At 43.1% G+C, this 12804-nt stretch overlaps 1 long non-coding RNA gene across 2 annotated transcripts in view; it reads left to right on the top strand.

The window, feature by feature from the left end:
* The window catches only part of LOC103217842 (uncharacterized), a 59351-nt gene extending 47016 nt beyond the window's left edge, over positions 1-12335 (top strand). For both annotated transcript variants that reach the window (XR_005241232.2, XR_012094315.1), the window contains one exon: positions 10401-12335. This is a non-coding gene — a long non-coding RNA (uncharacterized lncRNA). The remainder of the gene's footprint in view (positions 1-10400) is intronic.
* The last annotated feature ends 469 nt before the right edge of the window (positions 12336-12804 follow it).

The following is a 12804-nucleotide window of genomic DNA, read 5'->3' as shown; positions in this document are numbered from 1 at the left end:
GGAGGGAGGCTTCTGGCAAAGCCCAGCCAGGAACCAGCTTTCTTGTCCTCAGCCACATCTGGTGGCCATGACCTTCCCATAGCCTCCTGGTGGAAAGCTGCCATGGAAAGGAGGAGACCAAATGATCGGTGTCTTGCATTTGCATCCTGTGTCCCTGCATGATCTTCATGATTTCTAAGCAACTCGCCTGAAGCCATATGGGCCTGGGATGGGTTTTTCCAGGAAGATGCAGAGTGGGTGTTACTTATTTAGATTTAATTTGTCTAATGGGGGTTGATTTCTTAACATCTCTCAGAAGTCCTGTAAGCATTGGAGTCTGTTACCCTATGAAGGAAGGCACATGTAACTCTTCTCTTATGCCCAGAACCCCAAAGTGAATTTGGGTATCGTCGTCACCCTATTACTGTTTTCTTTCTTATCTGGTAAAGCAGGAAGAAATCTGGCCACCGCTGGGCTCTTGTTGGAGCCTCTGCTTCAACTGTACTAGAAGTGAGTTTGAGTTACTGCAAACTCTACCAGGTGGTAATAGTGTAAAGGGCATGAGTTAGAGGACATGGATTCATGTTCTGGCTTTGCAGCAGTGGTCTCAGCTCCAGCTCATCCATCTGTAGAGTGGGAAAAATAATAAAATCTACCTCAAACATTTGCTGTGATAATTAAAAGAGATTACACATGTAAATATAAAAGAAAGGAAACCAACAGCATGTGAAGAACACTTCAAAAGAGTAATCATTTATTTCACCTTGGCCCCAACCAGTCTCTAATATTTGGGGTTGGGAGTTCTAGTTATGTTAACAGTTGCTCATCAGTGGAAAGGCTTGGGGTCCCACACCAGGTGAGGGCTAAGCTCAGTCTCATCCCTCTGAGAATCTCCAAAATTTTTCTTGGGTGGTTTTCTGCAGACCAAACCAAATCCAATTCGGCTCAAATGTATACCATCTGTATGTTATATATACATGTCACCTGACAGCACCTGAATTGGAAGCCTCCAACTTAAAAATAGGTGTGTAAGCCAGCGGCCCAGGTCCTTGCACTATTTGGAGTAGCACTGAAAGAGTTCTTGGTCCAACAGCATGGGAAATTGACCCAAAGTCAGTTTCTAATGCCTCCTTTCTCCCTGGAGTTGGGGCATGTTGATATTTTTAGACAGTTACTTCTAATTCTTGTTTACTTGCCTCAGTGGACTCTACCTTATCTCCTTCCCACTCTTTCTACTCTTTTTTCCATTAACTGATGATGATTAAGTTTGACCTTGTCTCACATATGCAATCAAAAGAAAAAGAATTCTCATGATATTTTTATTAAAGCAAATAAAAACAGTTATCAAGTAAACTTGGATACAGTTAAGAAATACAGAAAAGAATGACAACAACCATAATAGTGAGTGAAGCAGAGAAAAGGCATTCTTAGTTTAGGGAAGTGCAATTTGATCTGACCCTACTGGAAGGCAGTTTGGTATATATATCAATATTTAATAAATATTATATGGTAATTTCACATTGAGGAATATATCCTAAAGAAATGACCAGGCAATTCATATGCAAGATAGAGCACCTATTAGAATGTTGTTTATAATACCAAAAATCGGAAACACAGTAAATATTCAGTAATAGAGATTTGTTGACTAGATGATGGAATGCCAATATAATGATACACTATCTATCCATTTAGAATAACAACCTCAATTAGATGTTATTGATATAATCAAAAGGAAAATGATTACAAAATATGTAGAATTCCATTTTTATGAAAACAAAGCATTAATGTATAGAAAACAATCTGGAATGTATGCACATCTAATGGGAGGAGGAATTTTTAAAAAGATTTTCCATTAATTGAATTTTGATTTTTTTTCCTGCAATAAACAGATATTTCTTCTTTAATAAGGAAATCACACATATTTTAAATAGAACCAAGACCATTAACTTAAACTTTAAAAGTACCCGGAAGACATTTCCATCAGAATCTCAAAGTCTCTATCTTTCTCTCTCTTTAAACTAGATTTTCTTCCCAGGATTCTAGACATGTAAAAAACCAAACAAACATTTCTTAAGCAATATTATTGATTAATTCTGTGCTGAATTACAAATATTGCCAATATGTTATTTTCTATCTTGTGACTGCATTTTTTATTTCAACTGGGCTGAAAGAAAGTTGAGGAAAGATTCTTAGTTCTGTTTTCATTTTTACATGACTGTCCTCTCCAGCTGCAGCTTTGGAGAGGAAACAAACATTGAAACTCCATCAGGGAGGCAGCTGTGTGCATCCCATTCAGCCTGGCTGGAAGGAATAGCTCCTGGAAACTAACTGAAGGGCAGAAGCTCATTTCCTGTCCTCTGGCACCCTCCCAGCCCTGCCACCCTGTCTCCACTTTCCTTGGCTCCCTCTGAGCTCTGTTCCTGGAGGGCTTTTGGAATTAGGCTTGGGATACCTGTAGCTTAGCTCTTTCTCCCAAAGGGAGGTTTAACTTGTCCATGAGGAGTGAGTCACCACGCAGAGTCTGGAGCTGTGAGGCTCTTTTGTTCCAAGATCCAGAATCTTCTGCTCAGCCCAGAAAGACTTGTTTTGGTGGGTCCAGGCACAAGGCTCAGGATGGGGCATTTTGGCATTTGATTTCTGGCCACTAGGCATGTTAACCAGAGTAGGCAGAGCTATCTAGTTAAAAACAGGAAGGTGTATTGGTGTGGAGTTTCCATGCTGGAAGGAGAGTGGAGCCTGCTCTCCCGCTACCCTGGTCTTCATATTGTGTGATTCCATTATTGGACACTTGTTAAAATTCTAGATTTCATTTGGGTTTTGGATGTGTGCTGGAGGGGAGAAACAGGATGGGGCAGCAACCTGAGAGATTGGGGCAAGGAACTTAAGGGATTAGGGCAGGTGAGCAGGATAGCATAAGACGAAACTGGAGGTGGGGTGGGGCGGACCAGACTGAGTCTCTCCAAGCTGCCAAAGGTTGAATAGGACCTGGGGAAAGGCTGCTGGTGGTGGGGAGGTTTCTAACCTTCAGCGTCCATCTGCTGAAGAGAACAGAGTAAGATGCCAAGAAGAAATCTCTCTTTCTCTAAAAGTCATGAGACTATGCAATCAGTGTCCGATGGAATTTTCTCAACCAGATATTTCCCTTCCTTTCCCTTCCCTTCCCTTCCCTTCCCTTCCCTTCCCTTCCCTTCCCTTCCCTTCCCTTCCTTTCCTTTCCTTTCCTTTCCCTTCCTTCCCTTCCTCTCCCCTCCTCTCCCTTCCCCTCCCTTCCCCTCCCCTCTCCTCTCTTCTCCTCTCCCCTCCCCTCCTCTCCCCTCCCCTCCAGATACATTGCAGGGACACTAGTTGCCATGTTGTCTGCCTGTTATCTTAACCTCTTCTATGCTAGGAGAATTCACCACTGTGTGAGTCCAGGTGGGAAGCAGGTCACTCCACCCTACAGAGTAAGCTCCAAGGGTCAGACTCCTATTCTCTGGTAATCTTGGAGGCAAAGTCATAGTCATGTGACTTAAAACAAGTGTACTAGATGCCTTCACTACAGGGCTTTCAGTCTCAAGAGGTTTGAAAAAAAGAATCAGGGATGTTGTAGGACTAGTTCTGCCAGTGGCAACAACCAGAATCCAGGGTCTAATGGTAGTGATGCAGTGCTAGAAGAGGCAGTGTCTCAGGTCAAGTGGTGGCAGGAATGGCACCCTAAGTAGGTTTCTAGGGCATGACTGTGGCTCTTCTCCCTGAAGAGTGGGATTCTTCATCCTTCCTGTTGGTTCTGTGGGCTACCCAATGTTGTTCCACTAAATTCCTTTTTTGAGCAAGAAATGAGCAGAATGACCTTCAGTTCATTTCCACTATTTGCAACCCCAAACCCTTACTAATACACCCCCAAAGGTCTTAATATTTTCAAGTTCATAAACTTGACTTGCTAAATCAGACTATATCTTAACCGTTTGCCTCCATCCTTCTAGATATCCTTCTGGGGAGAACCTGTTATTGGAGGCTCTGATTATATCCTGTTTTCCTAATTTTAAGGTAGGCTTCAGACAGGCTAAGTGTTATGAGTATTTTAGAATCCTGCATTTTTTTTTCCTTGAGGTAGAAAGAGTCTTTATATAATGGAAATGAGCTCATCTTGACTTGTCACTATTACTGACCCCTCACCAAACAGGAATTTACAGAAATTTGCTGTATGTCAATCAGAGTTCTACCCAGAGTGTAGCAAACAGGTGATTCAACGAAAGAGATACCTTAGCTTCCGCCTTTTTGAATCATACCATCTTATGTTTGTGCCGTGCTCTTACCTTTATAGACCTCTGTGTAGTCTGCTCTCTCATTCAATATGTAGGGGCAAGTAGGCATGAAATAGTCATTACTATTAACCTCTCTGAGCCCCAATGGCCTCATCTATATAGTGGGACTAAGTGTGAGAGGCCAGGTCTTGAATTTAAGCTCTGTCCTTTGTCTTACAGAACTTGAACATGGTCAGTCCAAGGGCGTACATACACTATATCTGCCAAGCTAGAAATCTGAGGAAATTTATCCTGGCAAAAATTAAATAGACGCACTCTCTCAGGGGGTAGTACCCTCAAGTCTCCTGGTGCTAGGGAGGAGAGACATCCATAACTGATGCCACAGAGCATGGCTTTAGTCCCTGCTTTCTTCTACCTTTTTCCTCTCCTCTTTCAGTCCAGTCTGTTCACAAACCTGCTCCCTGCTCAGCCACGTCTTTTGCTGTCTTTCTCATCACTAATCCCAATGCCTATAGAACAACTCTTGGCACATTTCATTATTGAACAAAATTCTTTATTTTGCCTCCTGCTTTGATGAAGTTGCCGATGAACTTGGCACTGGAAAGAGGCACATGGAGGGCCACATGGAGAAGGGGAAAAAGCATGCCTTTGAATCAGACAGGCCTTGGTTAACAGGCCTGATGTGCTTCTTACTCGGTGTGACTTTGGGCAGATAACTTAGTGTATAGCTGGAGCTTTTGTGTTTCTAAGTGACAGAATCCCAACTCAAAGCAACTTAGCACCAAAAGGAATTTGTCAGATCACGTGTCCGGGAATGACGCAGAGCATGCCTTGGGTATTCCTGATTTGAGGGGCTCAATTCTCCCATTAGCCTGCTTCTTTCAGTTTTGTTTGGTTGGGTGGTTTGGTCTAAAAGGTCTTCCTGCATGGTCTGAGAGCTTGTCCACTTATGTGACCTCCCATGACTGAGACCTCTTTCAAGTGTTCTCCTACACTTTCCTTTCTGCTGTCACCTTTCTTCCATTTTGAGGCTATCAGAGGATCTCAGAGGACCTGGGTCTCAATGAACCTGATCCCAGAACCCTGAGACACAGAGAGATGGTGTCCCCTGAGTTCTGCCTAACTCCTTTCTACCATCTTCTCTTCTTTTGCATGCAAAGTGTGCTATTCCACCTGGATCAACTCCAAATAACCCAGCAAAAGAGCTGAGCTTGATTTTTAATGTGGTGATTGAAAACAGAGATGGGGTGGAGAGTTAGGGCAGAGGGAGGTGGCTGGTTTGGGAGAAACAGCCCATGCTGCTTGGCCAGCTTGCTGACTGGGGTGGTATCTGAGGTTGCATCTGGAGACAGCTCTGCCTCCCATCCAGATTCCCGTAGCAGGAACAAAGTGACCTGGGCCTTGTCTCTCCAAGCCCCCACGCAAGTGGTTTCTATCAAGTTTTGTAATGTGAGAGCCTCTCTGGAGGCCAAGGCCTTCATGCCTAACTGCAAGTTGTTGAGACGCCGTTTCCAATCTTTTTAGAAAATGGATTGGTTTCCAGATTGACAGCCTTGGAAACTGGACTCCTCTGTTTGTCCCACAAACAGGTATCACCTGTGAACTGCAGGTGGAGGCAGAACATGGTGTTCAAGGCCAACTCCTGGTTCTCCATGGTGTGGGGGTGTGGGGTGGGTGTGGGAGGGTGAGGGAACATTGGGAGTGCCAGATAAATGATGTCTATAACCAAATGTTAATAATGATTATAGAAAATCAGCCACCTGCTTTAACTTCCCCCTTAAAAGATGTTTTTAAAGTTAAGTTGCTGAAAAGTGACATTTGAACGATTTCAATTCTAACTTGTCCATCACTCCGAGGCTGCCCTCCGAGAATAGAGTTGAAAAGCAAGGAACCTGTTTATTCCCCTATCCAGAGCACAGGAACAGAGGAGAGTCCATGCTCATGAGCCCAACCCTTCTCCTCCTTCCCAGTTGTACACACCTGAGAATCTGGTGAAATGGGTGCTAGAATTTCAAGTGGATTTTCTTATCTAGTCCTTATAAAAAGAAGGAAGACAAGAATAATAAAAGTGGCTATGGTTTATTAAGTGCCTAGTATGTGCCAGGTGCTTTTTATGTCTAATCTCTAATTCCCAAAATAATCTTTTGAGGGAGTGTTACTACCTTCATTTCATAGATGAATGGTCTGTACACTGAGTATAGGAGAAGTTACCACTTGCCCAAGTTTCCATGACCAGGACACAATGTGGCTGAGATCCAAGTCAGGTGTGCTGTCCTGCAGGCGCTCTGAGCAGATGCTCGCTCTCCCATCCATCCCCAGATCCTGAACAGGTCAGGGCTGGGGAGAAGAGACATCCATTGCTCACTCAGCTCTTGGCTCCTTCATGGCACGGTTCTGGGCTGGAAGCCGTGATCCTGGTCTACTACATGGTTGGGAGAGTGAGTGAATTGCTTTGTCTCCCAAACCTAGGAAAGGTGAGAGTGACTGGACAGAGAGATGAGATGGGAGGACCCAGGGGCAAAAATGGAAGGTGGGAAATTAGCTGTGCTTGTTTAGAGAACTGTTTATAGACACTTCTCAAGGTGGGAGCATACTCAGTTCGTTTTTTCCATTTTTTCAGAGATGATGAAGGCCTGGTCTAGAGAAATCTCTTTAAAAACAAAATCTATGGGTATTAACGGTTACTGATTTATCTGGCAAAGACTGGTTAACAGGGATCAGTCCTATCTGCCCACTATCTCTGGGTTTTAAGAGTAAATCATCTCGGAACTGCTCAGTCACCTTTCTACTCAGTGCTGTTGGTACTAGTGTCCTTAAAGACTTTAGGGTAAGTCTTTTCCCAGAGTTCCAAAATAGCAGAGAGGAGTTGAGATGCCCTGGGAGACAGACATGTGAATCCTTTAGCTAGAAATGTGTTCTAGGCCCAGAGCTCAGAGACAACATCAGGAACGGTTCCAGGTCTGGAATCTCAGACTCGCTTCACCATGAAGTACCAATCTTCTCCATACTGGCTGCTGGGTCACTTCCTCTGGGTCACCATGACAGACCTTCCCCTACCTGGCTCTGCCTGTCACTTTTCTCACCCTAACCTGGACTCTGGATCCTGGTCTCAGCTCTATGTCTAGTGCTACTTCCCAGCACTATTCAGAGATGATAAAAGTCTCTTGTAGTAGTAGGAGCAGCAGCAGCAGCAGCAGCAGTAGTAGTAGTAGTACTACTAGTAGTAGTAGTAGTAGTACTAGTAGTAGTAGTAGTAGTAGTGAGGACAGTAAAAGCAAAAATAATGCTTCCCAGAGGGTGTACACTATATAGAAGGTACTTTACCTCTATGAATTCTAATCCTTTGCAGAGAATGCCCACTTTACCAAGATTCAAAGAGGTTAAATGACTTGTTTAGAGTCACACAGCTAGTAACACAGTTAGAATCCAAATTCAGACCTGTCGGCCTCCAGAACCCAGCACAAAGAGGATAGAGTCTAAGCCGTCTTCCTGGTCATGATCACCTGCTTCACTACTCAGTTATTTCTATTCTTGGGGTACTCTGCAGTGTTCCAGGGGCTGGGTGCTCTTATCCCAAGATGGAGAAGCTAAAGCAGAGAGCATTAGAGCAAAATATTTATAGCCCTGTACAGGTCAACAGAATGTGGGCGGGTCATTAATTTACTACCTCTTTGCAAAAACTGTTAAGAGGTCCAATGGACTGCATGAAAAATATCAACTTACTGAAACACATCAGTCAAACTGATAAAGACGTCAAACATGGAGATGCACATTTGTTTAGTGAGCCAAATGGTGAGAAATGTGGGAGGGTGGGGTCTACACTGCCAGCTAAGGTGACGTTCATGTTCACAGCATCAGAGAAAACAGATCTGAAAGAGATCTGGAAGGCCAAACTGTCTGGTCCTTGATCACATCCCTGACTAGCAGTTGCCCAGCCCCTCCTAGGACAACCACAGGGACAGAAAAATCACTATTCCCAGAGGCTTCAAATTCCATCTCTGGACATTTCTGACTTCCTGGGTGCTGGAGCAATAGAAATAGAACTTCAACACTCTCAGATGGAGATCCTGTGAGTGCCAGTGAGGCCACTGTAATAGACACAGTGGGAATGCCAAATGGTTTAGCCACTTTGGAAAACAGTTTGGCTGTTTCTTATAAAGTTAAAAATATACTTACCATATGGTCCAGCAGTCCCACTCCTAGATATTTACCCAGTGACAACATATGTCCATATTAAAACCTGTATACAAATACTTTTATAATCATTAAAAATTGGAAACAATCCAAACGTCCATCAGTTGGTGAATGGACAAATGGTGGTATGTCTATACTGTGTACTACTAGTACAGCAAGAAAAAGAACATGCTGCTGACATGTGCAGTAGTGTGGATAAATCTCACATGCCTTATCAAAGTGAAAGAAACCAGACTCAGGTCAAAAGGCTACATAGGTTTTGATTTAATTTATATGACATTCTGGAAGAAGTGACAAATAAAATGTGTATGTATGTGTGTGTGTATGTGTATGCATATATATGTGTGTGTGTGTGTATATACACACATACATTTTTGTAAATATATACATATACTTACAAAGAAGCTTGGTGGTAGCCAGGGGCTGGGAATGAAGGGAGCTTTTGAATACAAGGAGGTATGAATGGATGTTTTTGGGGTGATGGAAATGTTCTATATCTTGATTGTAGGAGTTATTTTACAACTGTACAAGCTTGTGAGAATTAGCAAATTGTATATCTAAAAGGGTACATTTTACTGTATGAAATTATTCTGTGGTAATTATGACCTTAGAAAATATTAAAAATAGGCAGACACAAAACTTGATAGTTTGGTGACTGTATTAGTCCATTTTCACCCTGCTATGAAGAAACACCCAAGACTCGGTAATTTATAAAGAAAAGAGGTTAAATTGGCTCACAGTTCTGCATGGCTGGGGAGTCCTCAGGAAAGTTACAATCATGGTGGAAGGCATCTCTTCACAGGTGGCAGAAGAGAGAATGAGAGTAAGCAGAGGAAATATTAGAAGCTTATAAAACCATCAGATCTCGTGAGACTCACTCATTATCGCAAGAATAGCATGGGGGAAACCACCCTCGTGATTCAGTTGCCTCACCTGGTCCTGCCCTTGACTTATGGGGATTATGGGAATTACAATTCAAGGTGAGATCTGAGTGGGGACATAGTGAAACCATATCAGTGACCTTCCTCTGTGTGGCTTCAGGATTTTGGTCCTCATGGTCATGATGGTTATGAGAGGACTGTCCCCACTTCCTCTGTGAAAATCCGTAAGGGCTACCTCACATGGATGTCTGAATCTGCCAAACCACTGCTGGAGCTGGGGCCACTGTTGTCTTCTGGGCCAGTAGTTCTGATGTCCCAGTGGCTGGGTCCCAGGCTCTGTCTATTAACTTGCACTTGTTCTGTATCTCGTACCAGGGCCTTTCCACCCTAGACAACTGACATACTCCCTGCTACTCCAAGCTACTTGATGACAATTTTTTCCAGCCAGGATAGAAATGGTTTCCTTTTCCTGGTAGGCTACTCTTCTGTGGTCCTCTCTGAGGAATTGCTTGAGTAGGTATCATGGCTATTTTAATGTATACACAAGGTCTGTTCCTTCCAATGGGATGCTCATGCCATTAGGGTCCCTGGGACTGGAGCAGATTAAAGCAAGTCCACCACCTTGCTTCTCCCAGAACTTCAGCTCTCAGCCTTGATGCCCAGGTCTGGGGCCGTGTCCTGCACTCCAGTATTTTCCTGCATATTCTCCTTTTCTGCTGCCCTTGAAATAGAGCTCCTTTTAGCATGTTCTACCTACACACTTCAAATTAATCATGCTTGTTTCTGTGTCTGAACCCCAAGTTTGGCCATGGATCAAGTTATTTCTCCAGGACATTCTAACACCCCATGCAAATCAATGCTATGAATCAATATTGAGGAGACCAAAGCTGAGATAATACCTAACTTCAGGTCTTCAGAATAGCTCCGTTCTAATTTTGGTTTAAAAACCTTTTTTACACAGTGACGATGTTTTTGCCTTCTAGCAGCCTCTATCATTTTCATTCTTCTCTGCTGACATAGTACTGGGTAAATCTCATACGTCTTTTACATGATAGGCCTCTTTGAAGAAAATAATCCTGTTTTTCTGGAATGTTCTATTTAGGTTACCTTAGCAAGAATGCTTGTCTGTTGGAGAGAGCACATCTGGAGTTCTGAATTGAGATGCAGATCCTGTGTATAAGAAGGACATAGGAAGAACTGGATGTCAGAGGGGGAGAAGTGGAGACTCCCACACCACATTGTAGGAAGAACCTGCCTCATGTTCGGGGTCTGCTTTCTCTTTCTAGGTAGAAGTATCTAAAGAAACAGCCTGGCATTGCCGTGTCACCACTGAGCGAGAGACCCCATTCTCATTAAGGAATTTGGAGTGAAATGACACAGCCCATGAAAAAGTTCTCTGTGGAGTTATCAGCATTTTTTCAAATAAATTATTTATGTTTTTGGCACTAAAATAGATTTAGCATGTCCTAGGAGTATTGATTGGCTTGGGCTGGATTCTGTGTGGAGGCCCAGAGGGAGGAAAAGTCCTGGTTTTAATGGAAGAAATATCCCAGGCACATGGGGGGAAAACCCAAAAACAAAAGCAGAGAAGCATAATGTACCCAGCCCTCCTCAAAGCACATGGGAGTTGGCACCGTGCACAGTTATGGTGCTCAAGCAAGGTTGAAACATAACCCAAACATTGGCGAGCCCACAGGCCAACTCCCTACATTTCTGGAATGGTCTTGCTGAGAACAAGAAATCCATTTCAGCCACCAGAATTCTCTTTATTATTTCCCACCCAGGCTGCCTCTTCTATCTTGTACTGGACAGGACCCATCCCATTCTGAGTGCAGCTCGGTGGTCTGAGCACAGATGGAGGCCCACTTCCCTTCCTCTCCAGAACTTTTTAGGGAGGGTCCTGTATTTATTTTGAAAAAAGATTGTGAGTCACTGTTGGGGAGGGTGACACCCAAGGGTATGCTCAGCTGAAGGCTGTGATAAAAGATGCCCTCAGAACTGCTATGTGTAGGATAAGTAGGGAAATTTGTGTTGCTTCTGAGAAAGAGGAGTAAGGAGAGGAAAAAAGAGAAAGAAGTGAGGGGCAGCCAATAGGTAGAAGAGACTGGCAGCGTTGGGGAGGAGGGTGATCATGATTCCTGAAAGGCTTAATATAAGTTATTAAAATAACCGAATGGTTTGTGGGCATGGCCTTGGGGTGGATGTGCCAGAGAAGGGGCTGTGTGTTGTACCTACATCAGAATAGGAGAGGCCAGAGCCTGTGGCTGGGCTGCAGGAGCTGCAAGAGAAGGTCTGAGCATGAGTTATACTTGTTTCCTTGTTTATTTCTCCGGTTGAACTTGAACTCCTTCCTTGGGGGGCTCTATCTTACTTGTCTAATGTATTTTCAATGGCAATATACTGCCTAAAACAGAGAAGGCCCTCAATCAACACTGTTCAAAGGAAAGAAAGACAGAAGGATAGACCTTTGCAGTAGAATCTTTTAATTTTGCAAGTAATAAAGGATAAAGGGTAATTGAGAATGCCTCAGAAACAGCAAAGCCCCAACATTGATTTCTTGTAATCTACAGATGCATTCAAAGGAAAATGAAATCAATTAAACTTTTCTTTAAATCTTGTCTTCCTTATCTTTGCAAGTCTAGTTCAGATGGATTGGTCTAGGTGCACCTGCTCCATGTCTCTTCTGTGCTCCTAATTGGGCATCATGGTACATGATCTAGAATGATGGGAAATTAGAATTGAGAAGATGCATTAGAAGTCATTTAGAGATATTCTGATCCCTGAACCTTAACATTAACCATAACTCTGACATTTAAGGGACCTTAAATGTCATTTAACATTTTGTGTCTTTAGGGTTTGTTTGTTTGTTTTATAAAATGTCTTTTACTTTAAAATGAGGCTTCCCTGGGTCTGTCAACATAGATGTGTGTTCCACAAAGGAATAAACCTAAGTTAAGAGCATGAAACATGATCAGTATAAAATCTGTGCTGAAAAATGCTTTATAAATATTTTACAAGAAATAAATATTACGATTTCAAACCACAGTGACTTCCTGGTAAATCAAAGATCCTTTTGTTTAGTGGAGCACCTTGAGTTAGGATACTCAAAGTAGACTTGGAGCTCAGTCTTGGAACAAGAGTTGGAGAAAGCCAAGTTGGAGTTCTACTGGTAGGTGTGAAGAGCAATATGGGAGGGAGAAGAAAAGAGAAGATGGAAGGAGGAAATGCAAGAAAAGACTGGTGAGATGGCAGTAGGTTAGGGTGAGGGGTGATGTGGCCAGGGAAATTGTGCCATGGCAATATCTGAGAGTCAAAGTGGTGGTTGTCCATGTTCTTATGATGTGACCCTGCCCCCACTTTAATTTCCTGCAAACTTTGAGCTGAATTTTTTAGCAAAGTGAACAATTTCCCCAGGAATTCATAGAAACCTTGGGGAGGGAACTGTACCTTCAATAGTATGTAGAATGGAGGTTTAAGGAATCCTATCTAGACCTTCAGGTGTAGGA

This window comes from Chlorocebus sabaeus, chromosome 10 (assembly GCF_047675955.1).
Source record: "Chlorocebus sabaeus isolate Y175 chromosome 10, mChlSab1.0.hap1, whole genome shotgun sequence".
Classification (NCBI taxonomy): Eukaryota; Metazoa; Chordata; class Mammalia; order Primates; family Cercopithecidae; genus Chlorocebus; species Chlorocebus sabaeus.
The sequence above is the reverse complement of the archived record's forward strand: the minus strand, read 5'-3'. Positions and strand labels throughout refer to the sequence as shown.